This window comes from Urocitellus parryii (assembly GCF_045843805.1).
Source record: "Urocitellus parryii isolate mUroPar1 chromosome 13 unlocalized genomic scaffold, mUroPar1.hap1 SUPER_13_unloc_11, whole genome shotgun sequence".
Taxonomy (NCBI): Eukaryota; Metazoa; Chordata; class Mammalia; order Rodentia; family Sciuridae; genus Urocitellus; species Urocitellus parryii.
In genome coordinates this window covers 443,529-465,601 of record NW_027551763.1, presented here as the reverse complement: position 1 = coordinate 465,601, position 22,073 = coordinate 443,529, and the positions used below count along the sequence as shown (strand labels likewise).

General features: G+C 49.2%; 1 pseudogene; it reads right to left on the bottom strand.

Moving 5' to 3' along the window:
* Positions 1-22,073, bottom strand: part of LOC144251330 (E3 ubiquitin-protein ligase RNF213-like) — a 64,100-nt pseudogene that overhangs the window by 24,294 nt on the left and 17,733 nt on the right.

Below are 22,073 nucleotides of genomic sequence, written 5' to 3'. Positions count from 1 at the left end.
GGAAGCACTACCCAGCTGTTCCCAACACCTCTGGGCTATGCTGACTCCCAGGCCCCTAAAGGATCTCTCCTTGTGCTCCTGGGGACAGGCGTCTCCCGAGGGGGGCTGTACCATCTCACTGCCAGCCATGTCGTGCTTCTGTACAACTTCAGTGAGGCTCTGTAGAATCTGTGGGTGGATGGTCAAGATTCTGGAGAAGTTGTGCAGCCGGGTCTTGAAATGTTGATAGGCCAGGTGTACCCACGGCAGGTAGAGCCCTTCCTCGGGCTTCTCTGAGGCTGCTCAAAGCTCACAGACACAGCACCACAGCGCCATCTGCAGAAACTGGGGTTTTGAAAGGTTTTCAGTATGAACTTTTAAATTATAAAGAGATGTTTTCCTGTGGGAAATCAGAACTATTCAAAAATCACAAAAAAAGAGAATTACAACCCAGACTTCCTATCTTCCGATTGCTTTTCAGTAGAGCCTCTAGCCATTTTCCTAGCTGTGCCTTTCCTCAGAATCATCCTCAATTCAAGATCACTGTGTTCCTGATTTTCTCCACTCAAGATTATGAGAATCCTCTATCACTCATTATCTGTGCAAATATTGTTTTTCAATGGTTGCAAACAACCATTTTAAAATGGACATACTATAAATTGTCCCTTCTTCATTTATTGGACATTCAAATTGTTTCTAACTCTTCATAATCAGACAAAAAGCTAGAAAACCTTGCTGTGGGCACCTGCCTGGCCTCTGATGAGCAGTGGTGGGGGGGGCAGGCTCTCTAATCACCCTGCCATGACCACTGCTCAGCATCTGCCCAGGAAGCCTGTAAGCCCTCCCTTCTTTTTGAAAACTCAGTTTTGCCAGATGAGCAGGTACAACTGGTATCTAGAGACTCTATATGTTCTCTTGAGTCACTGGTAGGGCTAAGCATGTGAGCAAAGCTTTCTAGAAACTTGCACAATTACACCCTGTGTAGCTGGCTTGTAACTTCTACCCGTTTTAAAAATAAGAGTATATTCTGCTCATTCTCCACAAACTCCTCGCTAACCTTTCGTCATGCTGGCTAGAGTATATTCTCTTATATTCTCCACCTTCTTTTTCTGCTCTGCGTGTGACTACAAGGCAGCTGAGTTTCCATCTTGGGCTGGGCTCTGGCTCTGCAGTCAGCACTTGCCTAGTGGGACTGAGGCTCTAGGTTTTCTCCCCAGCACCAAAAACAAAACCTATCAATCTTTCCACTGAATTTCACTCATTATTCTTACCCTAAGAGGTCAGTTACATATTTATCTCAATTTTGTCAAGAGAAACTCAACAATTTCAAGAGGGGTGATACAAGGAATCTGGAAAGCTTCTCAAGTTACTAGAATGTGCATTCCTGGAGGCCTTGGGGAGTGATGAGGATTGGCCCTGTGTTCTGAGCAGCTCAGGGGACATTCTTAGCCTAGCATTCTGCATGGCTTCATTCTGTTCTAATGAATGCCTGGCACTTGACAGGGTTCATCAAGCGCAGATGAACCTACATGGTAGCACTAGCTCTCAAAAGCTGAGTTCCCATGTTTGCCCCCAGTCCAGACCATGGAATTTCCACACATGACCTTGAATGGATACCTACCTTCAGCTCCTCCCAGGTGGACACTCTCATGGTGAAAAGCAAGAAGTCCCTCAAGTAGCACTGAACCAGCTCCTGATGCTGCTCTCCAGGGAGCTTGGCAAGAAACATGCCCAAGGGAGTCTGCTGGAAGATTTCTACTAACTTATCTGACCGTCCTGCAGGGAGGAAGCCAGAGTGGCTTGAGACAATTGAAGCCACAAGCTGAGAGAAGCTTGCTCCCCAGGAAGGAGAGCCATAGGCTAGAGCAGCCCCTGGGGGTGACTCAGAGACAAAGTGATATTGGTTGCCTTATGGGACTAGAGAGTGGTGGATGTATAGACTAGGGAACACAGAAAGGAAGGCAGGATCAACATTCAATTTAGGCCATGCTAGCCCCAACAAGAAAAAAACATCTGAGGGAGTCTGAGTTTTGTGCTGCATGACTATTCAGTGTAATGGGCTCCAGTAACCCTGGGTTCCTAGGGAATCAGGACTGAGTGGGCTACTCATCAGGGCTGGGGCCAGAGACTATGCCAACCAGGGAGATTTGCCTTCCAGCTGATGGGGAGTTGGCTCCCAGCTGCACACTCTGCTGGACCAGCAGGGTTGGGTAGGGCATTGTCCTAGGTGAAGAAACACCCTCTCAGCAGGGAACAGACTGCTTCACATTGGTTTAGGATATGCAGCAGAATACAGACCCAGGAAAACAAGTTCACTTTCAAGTTCACTTTTTTACTGGTTCTCTAAGTGAATGCTGAAATGATGAGTTCATGTGTACATGAAAGATGACTTCCAAAAACACAGCCCTGCCACTGGCTTTTTTGGAATGACTATGGCCAAACTCAGCCCCCAGCAAGTGACAGCAAAGCACACACTCTCTAGCTTGTATGACTCAGGATGGATGAACGGCTTATCATGGAAGAAGGGGACACACTTACATTGCTAGCATTTGCTGAGAAAGTTTAAAGGGGACCTTTCCTGGGTCTGAGCCTCAGGACAGGAATGGTCAACTTGCAGCAGGTAGCAAGCCCCGTCCCTGCTGGAACATGCTCCAGTTCACCAGCCTGCTGCTCAGTACACTACTAAATCACCTCACAGGCTCACTTGATGGTGTGACTTACAGGCTTCTGGCCTCCTGATGACTCTCACTCCTTCAGCAGAAATTTCAAAATGAAGGCAGGACATGAACTTGAGCCTATTCCACATGCAAAGTGTGAAAACTACAAGTCCCAGAATTTACCAGGTGCTGGCTGCTGTCTGCCCACTGATGGTCAGGCAGTGTCTTTGTGGATAAAGGCTGCTTCACTAGGACTGCATCGGGCCCACGTTGAGCAGGTCTCAGCTTTTACATCCATGATGTACTGGGCCTGGACCCAGAGCTCTTCCACATAGTCCCTGATTCTCCAGCTGAAGGGGACACTGTTGCAAGCACCCTCGGGAAGGCTCATATAGTTCTGCACCATGATGGAGGACATCTCACTCTTGGATCTGCAGTGAGGTGAGGTGAATGAGAGGTGAAGGTGCTGTGGGCCAGAGGTGGCTCCATGGTAGAGTGCTTGCCTGGCATGTGTAAGGCCCTGGGTTCCATCCCCTGCACCACATCAAAATAAAACAAGGCTGCATAGACAGTTGCTGTCTCCTTTGATGGCCAGGACTCCTGCTGAACAAGAACTGGTGGGCTACCTCATAACCCCTGATAACAGATACAATGAAGCAGGCTACCTATGCAGGGCCTAGGAGGGGCCCAAAGCCTCAGGCAGAAACAGGTCTCCAGTGACTGCGCCTGTCCCTCCCCTGCACCTTATTGGCCTACATTCCAGAAATGAAGTCCCTGAAATCTGAACAGGAAACTTGGGAAGGCCCCGCACAAAATAGGGATAGTGAGTCTGGTCTGATCAGAAGCTCGAGGTTGCCATCTCTGCCGATGAGAGAGATCATGCATAATGGAGCATGAGCATGATTAAGGACAAATTCTTTCCAAAGGGCAGTGTCCCCACTGCACACAGAGTCCAACCTGGCTTTCTGAGCTATCACAGGTGCCCTGAGAGAAGGAAATAAGGAGAGAGGATATGCAACAAAGGCCTGCAGGATGCCATGGCCTCTAGGATGTAGAAGGAGCTGGCGAAACGTTCCTTGGAAAACAGAGCCTACGTTCTCAAGCCCAGGAGAGCTACTGAGGGTGATGTGTGGATTTTCATTCACCTTATGTTATTCATCACAAGCGGAATGTTCAGCAACTTAGTGTTACTAAAAAAAAACATCCACAGGTCCTGGGCCCAGGCTGGTGAGTCTGGTCTGATCAGAAGCTCGAGGTTGCCATCTCTGTCGATGAGAGAGATCATGCTGGCCAGCAGAGGGGTGACTGTGCCTTGGACTCGCTTCCAAAGGCTATGCCTGTAGCAGGGGTGGGACAGGGGATAGGGGACAGTGGCTCAGTATCACAGCCAGTGCTGTTCTTGACACCTCCTTCCTCTGTGTCAACAAGCCATCTAGCTTACAAGCCAGGGCTGCAAATTGAAGTTTCTATCACTTTTAAGTACAAGAGATTCACAAATGAAATTGTTTTAAGATTAGTTAGCAGGACTGGATAGAACTTAATTCTACATCTAATAACAGTAACTAGTGCCTTGAAAAGGTGAAGAAATATTTGCTGCATTTTTATATAATTTTTTTCAGAACAAGCCTACTAGGTTCTATAAACAAATCAAATAAAGACCAACTTCACTAAAAAAATTAAATGAATATTTTAAGAAAAAAGTAGCTATAGATAAAATATAATAAAGATGAAGAGATCAAACTAAATTTGATACAAAGTTAAATAAGAAAACATGTTTATCTAGAATTCGGCTTTTCTTATAGGTGTTTCTGTAACTAACCCTGAGTACTTTAGACTGACAGTGCTTAATTTGTTGAATTAACCTCATCTCATGTTCATGCTAAAATGATATATTTTTTACTCATGATAAAAGACAAGAATTAATAAATATTTGTTTTTGGGGAAAAAAGTGAAGCCCTTTGTAGGGATTTTTTTTTCTGGATATATAGTACACAGGATTCTAGAGATAATTTAAAAACATTATACTGAGAAAAAAATCCCATTAGGCAAGGATAATGACCTTGACTTAAGGCCCCAGACTAGAACACACACAATGGATGTGGGGGAGGTGGTGAAAGGGGCCCTGGGCCGGAGCAGCTGAGAGGCCTGAAAAGTGCTCCAGAGTAACAGTCACCACAGAGGGTCTCCAAGAGACCAAATTTAAAACAACTTGAGAATCAAAAAAAAAAAAAAAAAATGAAGGCAACAGGCTGCATAACATGATGAACTAAAAACCAGAGGACTCCTGGCATAAAGGACTCCAAGGAGGCTGGCTATCTAGCCCCAAGGGTATATGACATTAAGTCCCGGACACACAGTGCTGGTGAAGTGTCATGACATCCTGCCAGCCTCAGAAATGAGCATTGAGGGTACCATGCAAACAGGTCCAGTTGTTCTTGGGTGTTGCTGGTGACCACGGGGAAGAAACTGGACTCGGGTGCTGTGGAGACCATGGGGCAGTAAAAAGGGAGGCTGGCAAACCCATCAAGGCCAGAGGAACAGTGGCAAAGGGGCCATGGGACATGGCTTGGGAGGAAAGGGAGACAGACCATTCAGGGAGACAAAAGCAGGTTCAGTTTCTGGGCTCACAAACTTCCTTCAGACAATGTAACTAGGAAAGAAGTCAAGGAGCACTGCAGAGAGAACTTGAAACAGAAAACTTCCTGTGATGAGGAAGCCAGCACCCATGGGCCCTGGCCTCCCAGGACTCTGCCATCGCCCACATTCCCCCTGTGGGCCATGTGGCGCAGCAGGCCTGGAGCCAGGGGGTCAGAAGGGAAGAGCTGGAGGGACCTGGAGAACCTCAGTGGCCTAAGATCATCCTGCCAACAGGTGGTTTCAGACCCTCAGACCCTCCATCTGAGACCCTGAGCAACCCTCCTGTCCCCAGAGCACAGGCTCCTCAAAGGTTGTCTCAAGTCTGAAGAAAAGGGTCATGGTATTATAGGATAATAAATGATTATGGATAATAAATGACACTCCTGGGTCCTATTTTTGTACTTGCTGTTACTTCAAGCTGTAGGGATGGGAAGATAATTTCTGTTACTTCCCTGAACATAACCATCTCAATTTTAATAACCTTGAATGGCAAACCTGGCTTTGGTTTATGACATGCTGGCAAACATCCTGAGAACAATTTTTTTTAAAGTTTTCTATTATGAAAAAAGTTAAGGACACAAAAGCAGAGAAAGGAAGCCAACCATCCCCATGAGCACCATTCAGGTGGCCAACAATCCACCAAGACCAACATCCAGGTGGCCAGTAAACACCCTAGGACCACCACCTGCATGGCCAATAACCCACACATGCCCACCATCCAGGTCTGTTTTGGGCTCTTGGAGCAAAAACATAGCTCTGCCCCCCACATAGGTAGAGAAAGAAACACCTGGTGTGCTCCTTCCCCTGGGACGGTATAGTAGGTCCCTGCACTGCCCACTGCTTGCAGTACCTGAAGGTGCCGGCCTCCTGGAGTGCATCCTGGTTCGCAGCCTCTCGCCCCACCCACTCCTTCAGACTGCAGAGCTGGTTCTCTTCTTGCTTCTTTAGAAGGAAGGAGAGGCGCATCTTGGATATCCGCAAGAACGCGGCTGTGAAAAGGCAGAAAGGACATAATTTGGTACACCTGTGGGCACCAAGTTGGATGCTCTGCTGTGCTGCTTGACCAGTTATCCCACAGAGGGAAGCTACAGGTCCTCTGGCCAGGCCAACTCTAGAGCAGAATTCATGAGATGTTCTGAGATTCCCGCTATGACAGCTGCATTTGCCAAGCCACAGGAACCTAGAAGGGCAGATCTCCATACTCAGCCACTTGATTCCCACTGCTCAGGAAGGGCTTGCTGGACTAGGATGAGAAGCAGGGACATGACTCGTACCACTGCACACACTATCCCTGTTCAAGAGGCTGAGGAGGATGGTGACTCTCCTCATGTTGTGCAGGCAGCTCTCCTGGTCCCTGAGCATCCCCACAGCACTTTGCACACAGCTCCTCAGCAGTCTGGTGGTGTCCAGGACCTGTGCCTGCCAAGGGAGACAGCACATCGTCTGCTGCTGCCATTTCCAGGGTGGGTGAAAGCTACGCTACCCACATGAGAAGGTGGCCTGGTGTCCACCTGCCCAAATCAACAGTGACCAGTCTCCATGGTAAAGCTGACCTACTGACCTCCCCGGGCTGATCCCAGTGTACTGCCCCACCCCCAGAGGTCCACTGGCAAGGTGATGGCTGACATCACGAATTTGGCCAGTAGTTGAGGGACAGCTCCTAGAGCTAACTAAGAGCCTTCATAAAGAAGGGAAAGGCAGATCTTGTCCTGGTAAGTCCCCTACACTTCCAGCATAAAGAGAAGGCAAGACTCAGCCTGACGCTGGCACAGCTGCCTGTGCTTCTCCAGATCAGCCACCTGCAGCCAACAAGGGAACAGAGGAGAACTCACATCACTGCCCCGCAGGTCAGCGGTATCCCATTCCATCTCCTCAGAAACTTCCTTTTTCATTTCCATTTCTGCTACCTCCCCTGACTTGCTGGTCTCTGCCTCCATCACCTCCTCCTGGTTGCCTTTCGCTGCAAATGAAGGGAACACAATCAAGTCACCACTTGGAGAAGGAAAGGGGTGGGTAGTACCAGGTCTGTGCCTAGGCTGAGCCTCACCAGGGTTTCCTGTCCCAAGCTTCATTGGTAGCTTCAGTTAAGGGGACATCCATCATCCACTAGTCAGGTGCCCCACAGCCTGGGCTGAGGGCTGGCACATGACCCACAGCACACCAGCTGATACACTAGATGCTGCTCCTTGGCCTTCCCAAGGCTCTGGTTATGTGGACCATGAGCCAGGCAGTTCAGTGCCACATTCTGAGTTCCTGCTGCAGGCAGGTGCCAAGACTCAAAGGTGACTCAAATGTGGCAGCCCTGACTCCAGCTTCACAGGAGGCTGCCTAACTTGGCACCTTTCACCTGCCTTTCCGCCCCCACCTCTGCAGTCTGCCACCTTGCAACTCACACTTTAGGCTGCCTCCTGGCATGAACAGCTGGCTAATGGTGACACTCTGCAGCTTAGTCACATCAGCAGCCATGACTGTGGACCTTCGGAGGTCATCAATCTGCACAGACTGCCACAGCCCTGTGAAGAACAAAGCCACCGAGTCTTCTCACATCTTTCTGCTTTCTTCTTGTCTGTCATGAGTAGGGGCACACCTCTGTCCAGATGCTCAATCACTCTACTGTCAGAGTGATGATCGGTACCTCAAAGCCTACATCCCTGAACACACCAAAACCCATCAGACCCCCTACATCACATCAGTACTCTCACCATCAACATGGGTGTTGAGGCTGATTTATGTAGTCATGCAAAGTCTCCATGGATCCTGTTCACAGTTCTTTACATTCATCTTACCATACTTACTGTCCCATAATTAGAAAGTGCTGCAAAGTGCTGACAGTTTGACTTTCCATCTATAAAATTATTAAACTTGTTTCCCTCTTTCCAAAATATCAATTGTCTTACATAAGCCAACCGGTGACCTTCCACAGAAAAAGGGATGGACTGATTTGAACACAGTACTTTCCCAGGAACATGCAAAAGAGTCAGCACTACGGCCGGTGTGAAAGGGGAAGATCTCTGAGTCATTTGTATAATGAAGAGTGGGAGCAGGAGTGTGTCCTGTGCACACCTGAGGTAGACCAAGCCATGCTGACACAGCAGCAGCAAGTCCCAGAGTGATGGCTGTGAACAGTGAGCCCAGAGAAGCCCGGAGACAGATGGGGTTGGTGTCTGACCTAGATACAGTATGGGACCCCAAGAGGCAGCCCAGATATACTTAAAGACAGTCACTCATCTTTTGGCCCTACCTCCATGGAATCCCACGTAGGATGCCCTGTTCCTCATCCGGGACAGTTTTGTGATGAAAAAGAAGAAGACGCAGCCCTGAGTTCCTTGTATTTTGTTTATGTCATTAATAGCAGAATACCTATTGAGAAAACAAAAATCAAAACAAAGCAAGCAATGGAGCAAAAGCTAAGGTGTGAGATGGCTGCCTCATCCCAAGAGCTGTTGGGACTTTACCACATTCCACACAATTCCAGGGGCCACCACAACTCTCATGAGAGGAGAAGGGTGGCTTCCAATTGGCAGGATCACTTCCTACCTCTCAGGGCTGATCAGAATCCCCACCCGCCCTGCAGGTCTCAGAGCACCCACATGCCAGAGGTTGGGGCTTTCTGGCCTTCCCATTTTGAGAAAGTACAATGTGGTACAGTGGCCCTTGCACACCCAGTGGCCGCAGACCACCTCCCTATAGGATCTGGCTAGGCCTTAACTTGTACTAGGCTACCAGTGCTTTAAAGGGGCAGAAGTCACTCTTAATTACATGAGGTAACAGAACACAGCAATTATGAAAGCAACAGATTTATGAACACCACAAAAATGTTCAATAAATATTAATTTATTTATATAGTCTTACTGCCCTTAAACTTATGATAAGTTCTTTTTTTTTTTTTTTTTTTTTAGGCAGTACTGGGGATCAAACCTAGGACCTCAGACATGCTAGGCAAGTGCTGTACCACCAAGCTAAATCCCAGACTGAACTTTAATTTTAATTATGTGATTCAAAATCAAAATGATCAAAAAAGGACTGTAAATGACTGCACACACAGCTTTAACATATTCTCCTAAATACTACAAAAATTCCATTATTGACAGGTCTTGCATTCCACAATTTCTGTGCCATTACTGGCCTTTTCCTTCATGCTTTACTCTCTAGCTTCTCTAGTCCATGTCAGGAGCTGGGAGGGAGAGTCATTCTTATTTCCACACTGTTTTCATGGAAAAAATTCTTCAGGATGTCCTGGGGAGATTGTGGCTTCTTATTTTTCCTAGAAAACTGCTGAGAACATACTTAGCTGATGCAATGAGCTGAGCACTGTGAGTGCCATCATCAAAATCCATCTGGACAATGAGGATTTTATGTCTGGCTGTCTTCATTAAGCTGCTTCTGAAAGAAAAAGAGAATCACCCAAGTGAGTCCTCTGTCCTAAAACATGGGCAGCCACAGCTCAGGAGGCTAAGGTAGGAGGGTCACCAGTTCCAGACTAGCCTCAGCAACACAGCCAGATCCTATCTCAGAAGTAATAATAATAAAAATTAGGGCTGGGGATGTGGCTCAGTGGTAGAGCATCCCTGGGTTCAATCCCCAGCACAAGCAATAAAAACAAACAAACAAACAAACAAAAAAACATGAATCATAACACTCCACAAAGTGAAGGGAAACACAGGCCATGCAGAATCCAGCATCCAGGTGGGGTCTCCCTCCACAAGGTGAGGATGCAATCCACTGGAGAAGAAAAGGGCCACACAGTGCTCAGGAGACAGATGGACACAGCTGTCTTACAACTGGGGCCAGAGGGGCATTCAAGGAGGCTGAGCAATGAGCCTCCATAGTACTCAGAGTTCCTTACAAGTGGTTACCACACCCTGGCATGCGATACCACGTTCCCAGGGCAGGGGCCAAGGGTGATGGGCAGGCAGGGCGCCTCACCGGACTTCCTTGAGGAATGAGTACTCAGTGTCAAACTGCTGCAGTGACAGGATCACAGGCTTAGGGGCCAAGCCCTTCACCTCTGCCCCTAGAGCTTCGCAGTCACAGTTGGTCAGCAGTCTGGAGAAGGTGGTGACCTGCAACATGGGCACACAAGCAATCAGCTGAATTTAAGCAAGAACACAGAGCACCGGGTCAGAACCCAGGGCCAGTGGGCACTCAGACAGAAAGAAGCCCAACCCAGAGTAGTTTTTATATACAAGGAGTGGCTGAGGCAAGCAGAACCTCCAGGGTCAACAGATGGCTGAGAGAAGACTTGCCCTGACTAAAAGATGCTTCAATCTCCTCCTGAGATGTCAATGTCTCTCTTCTTGCTTTTTTCCCTACCTGGGAGCCTCCTGATCCTTTAGGGCTCAGCACAATGCCATTTCTTCTTGTAATCTTATTTCATGCTATCAGGAGTTAGCCACTGGCAATGCTCCCTACCCTCAATAGTTCTCCATTCTCTGCCATGGACCACACCCCATAGTGCAAACCCAGACATCACCAGGCACATAGGACCACAGCTCTCCAGACCCCATTGTTTTTGTACCAGGGATTGAATGCAGTGGTGTCTAACCACTGAGCAATAACCCAACCCTTCTTTTTAGTTTTTATTTTGAGACAGGGACTTGCTAAGTTACTTAGGGCCTCCATAAGTTGCTGAGGCTGGCTTTGAACTCTCAATCCTCTTGCCTCAGCCTCCCAAGCCACTGGGATTATAGGCATGTGCCACTCCACCTGGATCTAATCCCCTTCTCTGGGCCTGTCCTTACTGACAAGCTTCCTATTCCTACATCCAACCACACAACAGACATCAAACCTATTCAAAACAGATGTCACTACTGGATCCCAAACCCATCGTTCCTTCCTGGGGTCTCCATGATGATAGCACAAAGCTACAGTGAGCTCAGGAAGGCTGTCCTCCACCTCCTGCCACCCTCCATGGAATTGATGATTAGCCCACCCATGCTGCCAGCTAACCATTTGCAGTTTGTACCATGCCAGAACTTCCTGACAGATCTATCCTCTCAATGTCACTCTCTTACTCCACTGTCTTTCCATCACCCAGTCATTGGGGCATGTCTACGTACACTTTCATTCATAGCTCCTCTCTGTGCAGTCAAGACCAAGCTCAAGGCTATCCACAAGGCCCTCCACATGTCTCTCCACCTATCCCATCCCCACAACCCAGCACTCACAGCTTGAATTTCAATCTCTGTCAGCAGTCCCTTCCTGGTCTCCTGCACAGATGCAAATTCAGACTCGACACCTGTGCCCCAAGGATCCCTCTGCCTCTGACACATACCCAGCCAGCCCTCACAGCGGGCCGGTGTCTTTTAAGGAGAACCAACCTCGTCCATTACTCTTAGGCTGTCCAAGAATGAGAAGCAGGCCAATCACTTATAACAGGGTGGGCCCAGTGAACACTGTGCCTAGTGCTGCTGTCAGAGGAGAGCTCTGCTCACAAACAGGTGAGAGAGACCAAAATAGACTTATCCTCATTTTGCCTAACATGGAGGGGACATACCGGTTTTCCTTCTGAACAGTGCCTTAAATGGAGTTGAGACCTTCTGGCACCAGAGAGCAAGGGCTCTTGGGTGAAAGAAAAATGAAAGGCTATGGGGGCAGTCACCTCTGTGAAAATGGCGTGGCGCTCCAGGTCCAGATTGTGAAGTTGGGCCAGGAGGAAATCTGCAAAGGAGTGGTGCTGCTGATTGTTCCAGTATTCCGGGGACAGGGTCTGTGCAGCAAATGAACCTAGTGTGGAGGTGCTCAGCCCCACCACAGCATCTGGTGTGGCACAGTCCAGCAGGATCAGCTTGGCCTCCTCGGATACTCTGTGATACAGCTCCTGTGTCAGGTCCCCGAGGCCCTGCCTCTCCACAGCCTGCAGCACCACAGAGGCACAGGCGTCAGAGTGGTAGCCGATGAAGACGTCAGCAGGGCTGTACTTGTGCCCAGCCAGGAACTGATGGGCCTTCACGTCAGCAAACTGCTCTGCCCACTGCATGAGCTCCTGCACAATGCTTTTCTGCCACCCCTGCAGCACCAAGCTGAGGTCCAGGTAGTGCTTCTCCAGCCGGTTAATGAGGGGCACGGGGAACTGCTCGTACACCACATTTTTCTCCTCAATGACAATCAGACGGAAGTCAGGGTGGACCCGACACTTGACGCGATGGGTGCCGAGCCCGAGGTCCACGTACTTCTGGCCCCCAAGGTAGACGTAGTACTGGTTGAGCGCATCGTACAGACTCTCATAGAGGTGCTGCAGGTTCAGCAGCACCACCATCTTGCCAGTCTCCATGCAGATCTTCACCCGATTGATGTTCTGCAGATCTGGGTGTACTCCTGGTCCCAGGGAAAACTGGAACCAAAGATGATCTCGGGGTGCTGGTCCTCACTGAAGAATAACTGCTGCAGGATCTGCAGGGCCACATAGTTTTTGGTCAGTATGAGCAAGTAGCGGGATTCAGCTTCTTCCAGTTCCCCTACTGCTGGGAGTATGTTCTGCATACTCCCACAAATGTTCTGCTTGATGAGCTCCAGGGTGCTGACCTCTTCCACATACCCGGCCTCAGATAAACTGGCCATGAAGATGTCCAAAGCGGGGATGTCATCTTTGCCACTGATGTTCCGAAGGACTGCATGTGCAATATCCTGTGGAGAAGGCTTCTTGTTAGATGCTCTGGTGGTGGCGAAGACCATCTTGATGAGGCTATAGTAGTCACGAAGCCCAAAGAATTCCTTGTTCTGCCTGCTGCACACTGTTTCATAGGCCTTGGCAAAAGGAGCAAAGTACCCTCGGACCCTGTCTTGCACCAGGCTGTCTGAAGAGCAGATCCCTCTGGCACTCTCTATGAGCTCCTTCTCACTGGGGCTGCTGCGGGACACAAAGATGCCCCGGTTCATCTTGGCAGGGTCGAGGGCCCAGTTGGAAATACCTATGAAGCCGACTTTTTGGTGGGGGGAAGGATCACCTTCAATGCACCCGTCTTCCAGCAGTGGGTGCAGAGCCTTCAGGGGCATTTTGGGGGAATCTTCTGCCAAGCCGACCTCATCCAACACCACCACAGACACGTACTGCTGCAGGTCCTTCCCCTGCTGGAAGCGAGCACACTGCTTGAAGGTGTTTATGATGCCCTGTGGGGTGCACTGGGGGCTACACTGGAACGACACCAGATGGACCTGCTTCAGGCTGCGGAACAGAGCGGAGTGTGCGGCCTGGCCTTGCATGGCATCTGCCACGATGGTCTTGGCAAGAGATTTGGAGCTGCCAGGCTTTCCCACCAGGAAGAGGGGTATCTTTAGCTCAATGCAGATGATCATCATGAAGACATTCTCCTTCAGAGCCAAGTTCCTGGCTATGGTTTTCCTCAGAGGCACCCCACTCAGGAAAAGATCCTGTGCATGTGTGATCTCGTCCAGGATGACCCTGCCGTCGTCATATGGTCCTGGAAAATACCTGCAAATGGCTCTGCGGTAGGACTCCTTCTCCTTTAGGGAGGCATGGTAACAGACCCCCACAGCCATCACCAGGGACCAGAGGATGGGGTCTCTCCTGAAGTTATTTTTGCTGACACTTTTCTCACAGAGAAAGGTGTTCAGCTTCACCAAGAGCATCTCACTGCGGCCATGAAACCATGTGAACACCTTCACACAGCGCTCCACATCCCAGAGGCTGACGAAACTGCACTCACTTTCAGTGTTCCTCATGAACCTCTGAGAGGCAGAGAGCACTTCCGTGATTACATGAGTCTCGTCCTCGCTGATCCTGACGTGGTCCACCAGTCTCTGCACAATCTGTTGGATGTAGAGCTTTTCAGTAGTGTCATTCAGTTGCCCAAAGTCCCACACTAGAGGAATTAGGCTCGGGGGCAGGGCGTGGACACGGTACACCAGCTGCCTGAGGGGAATGGAGCCCAGCCTGTCTGCTGTCTCCTCTGCACTGACCCTGTACCCCAAACCAGCTGACTCCAGACAGCAGATGATTTCCTGGGAGTGCTTCCTGTAAGGGTTGCAGGCAGCTATGATGTGCAAGCCTGAGTCCTCCTCCAGGGGCTGGCCATCCATGGTCTGGTCACACAAGACTTCCTTGATACAGCTTATGGCTTCTGTTGTGTTGGCTTCATCAAAGAACAAGATGGTGTCCAACTGGTGTTGGTCCTTATTGGATAAGGCAGTTTTCTCAGCCTCCAAGACTTTGGAGTGGATCATGGCTGCAGTTGTTCCTCCATGAACCTTGACCAACATCATGGTCTCAGCCTGGGTACCTGCACGCCGCAGATCACTAAGGAACTTAATGAGCCTGGTTTTCCCACAGCCTGTTTCTCCCATGATGATAACTGGGATCCCACAGCGGAATCGCATCTCAATGGCCAGAATCTTGAGCATGTTGTCCATTGTAAGCTCATATGTTTCATCAGGGTCAAAGGCCTGAGGAATTCCTAGTGGCCGGCAGAGTCTCAAGAGTTTCTCGTGTCTGGGCAGGTTATCAAAGTCAACATTGAAGGGCACGCCTTGAAGCAACAGCCCCTTGTACAGTTCTTCTGTCATGACATCTTTCTTGATTATCTTCCCATTGAGATGGTTGATGGCGTCAACGCTGCCATTCTCATTGGGCTGAAGACGGAAGCCTATGAATGTCATGGTCTCAGGGTCACCATTGAAGAATACATATGGGTGAGGCTCTGACTCCCACCTCCTCCGGAGAGTGAAGGGGGTGAGCTCTTCCTCATCAACCCCATCCATGGTGACCATGTGCTTCCCTGGGCTCTGGTCAGAGATATGAAGCGTTGGTGTGGCAAAGTCTCTTGCCATGAAGATCATGAAGGTGACCACAAAATTCTTGAAGCCTGGTAGTGTAAATCCAGTAAAGCCTGGATTACAGAACATACAGGCCTCACAGTCCTTGAGCTGACAGTTGAGGAACCGAGCAAAGTTCTGGAGCTCTGACCAGGAGGGGTTGATGACCCCACAATATATGAGGAGGTGCTGGATGCACTCCTCTGGGGTACCTTCAACAGAGCCTGCTTGGTATTGAAATGTGTCTAGGTTTTGTTTTTGATGGAATCTTTTTAAATATTGGTAAGGTCTTTGGAAAGTGGCACTGCGGAATTCTCTCTCGTCCATTCCAAGCTCTCTGAAGCTTCTCTCAGGGCTCAGCTCCAAGGCTATCACTTCTTTGGGAGGTCTGCAGGTGACTCTGGGGAAGATGTCAAGAAAACTAAACTGGGGGGCATGTGGATTCTGCAAAGGAGAGACATAAATATAAGTTAGAACTTGATTTCCTGAAAGATGCCCATATATATTAACCCTCCACGCGATCTACTCAGGATCGGCCTTCATGAAAACAATCACTTAAATACACAGTGATTGTTTGCATTCTGCAGCCTCTCATTCACAGAGGCTGGCATCTGCACCTTAGAGTATTAAAGAAGCTCAACTACAGTAGCTGTATTATTAACCAGGAATCCATTTCCAACCCAGCCTCCTGTGGCATGATCTCTCCTCCAAGCACGAACACATGTGCGACCATAGAACTCCCACCAGCTAATGGCTTTCTGTGTGCAAAGTCACCCTGCTATCTTAACTGGCAGTAAAAGAGACAATGGCCATCAACAGAGGAATCTCCTGAACACTCAGCATGGGTGAGACTCAACCCAGACACAGCATGGATCTGACAGATCCAGACAAATGCAAGACGCTGCCAATCAATAAATACGAGAGCATTCATTCCAGACATCATTAAGATCTAAGTCTAAGCATGCATTTCGCCTTACATATACTCGCTGCTCCCTGAACATGAAAGTGGGAAAACAATTAAGATGTGTCAACTCAGGCCATATGCCACAGCAGCAAAGGTGTGCTGTGATCACCTGCAAATGCCCTGTGTGCTTACCAGCTTTGCAGACCTCTTTGGCAGTACTGAATTTCCTACTGGGATTTCAATGATATATAAATGGCATGGGTTCCAAAGCCACATTTTCCCACTTATATCCATTAGGTATTGTAAAATGAGGAGTTTGAAAACAAAAACCCAAGTTCCAGTCTGTACCTAAAGACAGAGAAGCGTGGGTTGAAAATACACAAATGCCAACCATTTCTTCCAACGCCCAGGACAATCCTGTCTTGTTCCTGAAGAGAAGGGTACTGACCACAGGTAGGTGTAAAAAGAAGGGACTCTTCATACAGGGAGAAGCAAGTGGGGCCCTTGGAATTACAACTTCTGATGTGGCCATTCAGCTGCCATATAGGTACTTACCGAAGCAGTCACATCAAAGTGGAATATCATAGGTGTTTTCCAAAACTGAGCATCCCAGAAAGATAGGAGGGAGCCCAGGATGCGGCCCTCATCCACCTGAGTGTCAGTCAACCGAACAATCTTTAAAGGCACCTATTCACTGTTTAACTTCTTTTTCAGTTTTTCATGCAATCTCTTCACATAGAGAAACTTCCCTGTAATGTTAAAATAAGGAAATTAGATCCCAAGCCCATGGACCAAGAGGAACAGAATCCAGAGAGATTAGAAATTACTTCTTAGGCAAGAGCAGTGGCATACTCTTGTAATCCCAGGAGCTTGGGAGGCTGAGGCAGGAAGATTGCAAATTCAAGGCCAGCCTCAGCAACTTAGTGAGGCCCTAAACAACTTAGTGAGACCATGTCTCAAAATAAAAAATAAAAAAGGCTGAGGATATGGCTCAGTGATAGGGCACCCCTGAGGTAAATCCCCATTTAAAAAAAAAAACAAAAACAGTTACTTCTCTATGTAAAAATCAAAACTGATGCAATGGAACATCAGATTAGAGCACAATTGCACCATGAAGCCAGAGTCCCTAGCTGTCACCCACTCAGCATCCTGGCATTCTCCATGATGACGGCAGTGGAAGTGAAATAATGTAAAAGCAGAGGTATGTCCCGAGCAGGGAGGGGAGGGCAGGTTTTGTCCTGACAGGGCACAGTGATGCTCATGGGATGAAATCAACAGAATGGAAGTCACCACCTCTTATTAAGGACACATGACAGTGACTGAAGGGAGGGTGCAAAGCACTCTTCTTCTGGAGCCAGAGCAGCTATGCCTCCTCTGATCACATCAATGTGACCCAGAAGAGGTCAAGAGTTTACACAAGAAAAAAGTGACCTGCAGAGAAGTCCATCCAAGGAGGAGCTGGGCTCCCGGGAACTACAACCTGGGTGGAAAGGGGGCCCCTTCTAGAGGAAGTACTGACTGCTGGGAGTCAGACCCTCCTGAGACTCACTTTCCCACCTGCAGAGGGGTGTCATCTGAGGTGCCCACTGCTTCAGAGGCAGGGGTCATTGAGAAGCCCTGAGAGACTGCCTACCCACCCCAGCGCTCTCATTACCAACTCCAGCTCTCTCTGAGGCCACGAACCCCACACACATCTGGTCTCTGAACACAGCTGCTGCCGACAGGGTCTGTGCTGGGACCTGGTAGTGATGTGCCAAGTAGGCCTGGATGGCATGGAGGGGTGCCTGGGGGATGAGGTAGTCTTTGTACTGGCTGAAGGCTGAGGGCAGGTAGCAGCATTCCTGTGCCGTGTCGCAGACCACCACCAGCTGGTAGTCCTCCCGGGGACACTGTGTGCACAGGCTGTGGAAAAGGGCCTCTGCCTGGCAGGCCACCTCGTAGCTCAGCTGATCCGCAAACAGCAGGCTGTAGACCTGGTGCCCCTGGGAAACTGGGGCCAGGCAGCAGTGCAGGAACAGGGCAACCTCCTCAAATGTGGTCCCTGGGGTGCAAAGTAGCACCTCATCGAAAGTGGGCAGGGGCTGGCCTGGGGCTTGCATGTAGATGGCCAAGGTAGCCTACAGCACCTCAGAATGGCCACACAAGACCAGGTTGGGCTGGCCAGCCTGCAGGCCCATGGGGAGAGACCGTTCCACAGGAGGCCCACTCATCCTGGCCAGGCGAGCCAGACAATGGCCCAGGGCCTCCAGGTCCAGGCAGCCAGGCAGAAAGACACTCATGCTCTCCAGGGACTGTTCCATGATGGCCCTCAGCTTGGTCACCAGGCTGATCTCAGCAGATTGCAATGGAGGTAATTTTTCCATCACTGTCCTCACGTGGTGTCTGGGGGCCTCATTGAACCCCTCGGTGGCCCTTAAGACGTCAGCTGGGGTACAGTTGACTTTGATGAAGGACAGCATCATGAGGGCAGCTTCACTGGGACTCTGCTTCCTGAGCTCGGTGCTCAGGAGGACCAGCTGCTCGGCCGTGTAGAAGTTGAGGTAGAAATGCTCCCTGCGCTTTCTGCTCACCAGCTCCTTCCAGTCATTCAGGAAGTGCTTGATCTGCCTGCAGAGGGCTTCCAGGAGCCGGGTGACGTCCCCACTCTCTGTCAACTGGCTTACCAACTCCAAGTGGAAGTCCATGCAGATGAAGACACCATTCCTGGGGCAGCAGGAGACCTCAGCAGTCCATGCCCGGAACAGCATGTTTCCCGCAGAGTACAGGTTCAGGAAGGCTTGCATGAGCCGCTGCACATGGCAGAATAACTGGGGGAAACAAGGGCATAAGGCAGATGTCACAGTGAGCTACTGCAGGGGGACATGCTAATCTAGACACACATGGGTTCTAAGTCAAGGGTTTTGGGTTCACTTCTCCTTCAGGGTCACTGGGAAACACGAAAAGCCTAGGAAGAGGGCAGCTACCTTCAGGAAGAGATCAGGTGGCAGATAAGAATGTTGACTGTGGGCTGGGCTGGTCTCAGTGGTAGAGCACTTGCCTAGTATGTGCCAGAATCTGGCTCTATGGCTGCACTGGAGGAAAAATTGTCTACTGTGAAGTGCAAATAAACTGTAAGGAAAGAACCTATAACAGAGAGAGAGAGAGAGAGAGAGAGAGAGAGAGAGAGAGAGAGAGAGAGAGAGAGAGAGAGAGAAGGGGGGAAGAGAAAGAGAGAGAGACTATTATAAAAACCAACAACCTATATCTACAATTATTTTAGGGTTTTTTTGGTTTATTTTTTTGGGGGGTGGTTGTTACCAGGGATTGAACCCAGGGTGTTATACCATTGAGTTATGTCCCCAGCCCTTTTTCATTTTGTGACAGGATCTCACTAAGTTGCTGACACTCTTCCTGACTCCGTCCAGAGTCACTGGTATTACAGGCATGTGCCACCACACCTGGCTCAGTTACTTTAGTTTTGATGAAGAGTGCCCATTAGAATATTGAGGTGTTTGACTTTGCCAATTTACAGAGTAAATGAAGCCATTCATACTTCTTCTCAGAACTATCTACTTGGTCACCTCCTGCTAAATGCAGCTGATTAACCACCAGTGGTGACAAATCTTAAGGATGCCTCCAGGGCCTCCAGGGCCTGTCCCACCTCAGATGTGGCTCCAGGCAAGGTGTACCCTGCAGACCCACCAGCTCCACTCTCTGGAGCCACTCTGTCCACCAGAAGCTAACCCCTGCCCCTTCCCCTTTGCAGGAAGCAGGGCAGTGAGCATGCCCAGCCTGAGGCAACAGGGCACCTGCTCACCTCAGAAAACCTCTCCACTTCCATATTCTTGTGGTCTTTCTTGCCAGACATCAGTATCAGCTTGTTTAAAAGATCCTTCAGCTCTTCCAAAGTGTAGGAGCGCTCTGGCTCCAGGCCACTGTGACCCCCAGGGAGGGTCAGGTGCAGGATGGCATCTGGGGAGATCTGGGAGGCAAACCATGATTAGAAGCCATTTTCTCGTGTCTAAAATGCTGACTCTGCAGCAGGCCAGTGCATGCTACCAACACTGCACCTGGAATCTGGGCGGGCTCACCTTCTGGTCACCTGTGGGTGCCCTGATCTCATAGATGCCTCTGCTGTTGATTGCTGTGGCCAGGGACAGGGACGAGAGCTCAATGGACCCATGGCTTTTCTTCACTGTCTTCAGCCACTCCAAGTTCCTGGCAGAATCTCGCTGTTGGAACAAAAGCAGAGAATATGGGCCAGGGTTCAAATGACTATCTTCCTGGATGTCCTCCTCCTGCCTCTTCCCTTGCTGGGCAAACTCCAGCCACCCTCCTCTAGGGCTCCAGGCATAACTTCTTGCCTGAGGCTGCCTCAGGTACCCCTGGCTGTTCCCTCAGGACCCTGCCTGTTCCTCAGGACCCTGACCACTCATTGTGACTGCACTGGTGCCAGGTTTCTAGCTGACACTTAGAATGCACTTGGCCTGCACTTATGGTTGATTGGTAAGATAGCCACAGGCCGTGCTCTCTGGTGGCAGGCCACCATCCTCCTGGGTTCCCAGAACAAAGACCCTCTGAGGAGAGATGGTTGACTGAACAGGAGCCCTAAGTTCTTAATGTCTTGTCATGGTCCCTGAGCATGACCAGAAGAACAGGAAAAATCACAACAGAAAATGAGCTTCTAACAGAAAAACTGCAAACTGCTCTCTCTGTCCATCTCCCCACCCTCCAACCACATACAGGACTGTCCCAAGGCTGGTGCAGGCCTCTGGACATCTCTTCTCATTGGGTGAGTTATGAGTGTAAGTTTACTCAGACGCTGGTACAAGTAATTTACTTAAATGTTTTTTTTCTGATAAAAAAAAATAATCAACATCAATTGTGAAAAATACCAAAAAGTAACTAAATAAAAGCACAGTTACTAAATTCAGAGAAAACTGCTGCTTCCTACCTTGCTCTTTCTACACTTGTCCTGTAGGGTGGAGACTGCTCTTGACAAGCAGCTCTGTAGTTCTCTTCCAACCCAAGACAAAGAAAGCATTTCCATAGTGAAGAAAATCTGGCTTTAAACATCAGTTTAAATGGCTGCCTACACGCCTCCATGCCCATATGCCCTCAAAGCACAGCTGCTTCCCAAAGCTGCAAGACCTCCACACCTTGGAATCAGGAACAAAACTCACCAGCTTACTGGGCAGATGGGGGTCATTTTGCAGAGCCTTCCAGAGTTCTCTTAAAATTTCCATGAACTTGCTGAAGCCTGCCTTCTTGTCCAGCTTATACAGCAGGGACACATAGCCCTGCACAGCATCATGGAAGCAGGCCACCTGGTCCACGTCAATGTCGCTTTCTCCAGCTGAGATGGAGGCCAGGTCCACAAATACCTTGAGCTCGGTGAAGCCTGGGGCAGAGAGGGAGTCAGCACAGGACCACTCCATGATGCTGCACAACTCTCACCTGGGGCAAGATCCTTCGTGAGGTCATCAATAGACACTAAGTAAATACCTAGCGTGTGTGGCACTTCCTGCCTTCCGTTAGGACACCAGGATACCTTTTCTTTTGCAGCATATGATGACACCACTGAACAGCATCTAATCTTTACCAAACAATGTCCCAGGCACTGTTCTAGGCTTGTGTGTATCTTATTTCCTTTAATCTACAAACATTATCACCTGAACAAAAACACGTTCCATTGGTAAATATTTTGAATCAAATGTATGATATGTCAAGATCATTGTAATGTTTTGAGCAACTAATAAAAAAATAATAATAATATTGGGCAATCAATTATTTAAAAAACTGAGATAATTCCCCTAGGGTTAATTACTAATCAAAGAATGTAAGTCAAAGCAGACTCAGGAGTACAAGGTGGAAGCAGCAAAGCTCTGGATGAGAGCCGGAGCCAATGACGCCTCAGTGCCAGCAGGAGGTGGCCTTCTAGGCCTCTGTGGTGTGTGAGTGCTGTCCCCGCTCCACCTCCTTGAACTTTCTTTCTTATCTCTCCTCCCCTGCCTCTATCTAGTCCACACAACCACACAGGCTGCCCAGCCCTATGCTGGAAGAGAAGTATACAGGTTACACAAGCTTACTGCTGTAAGCAGCAACACCCCTCTGTGGGCAAGAGCATGCCTAGGCCTCTGGCAGAA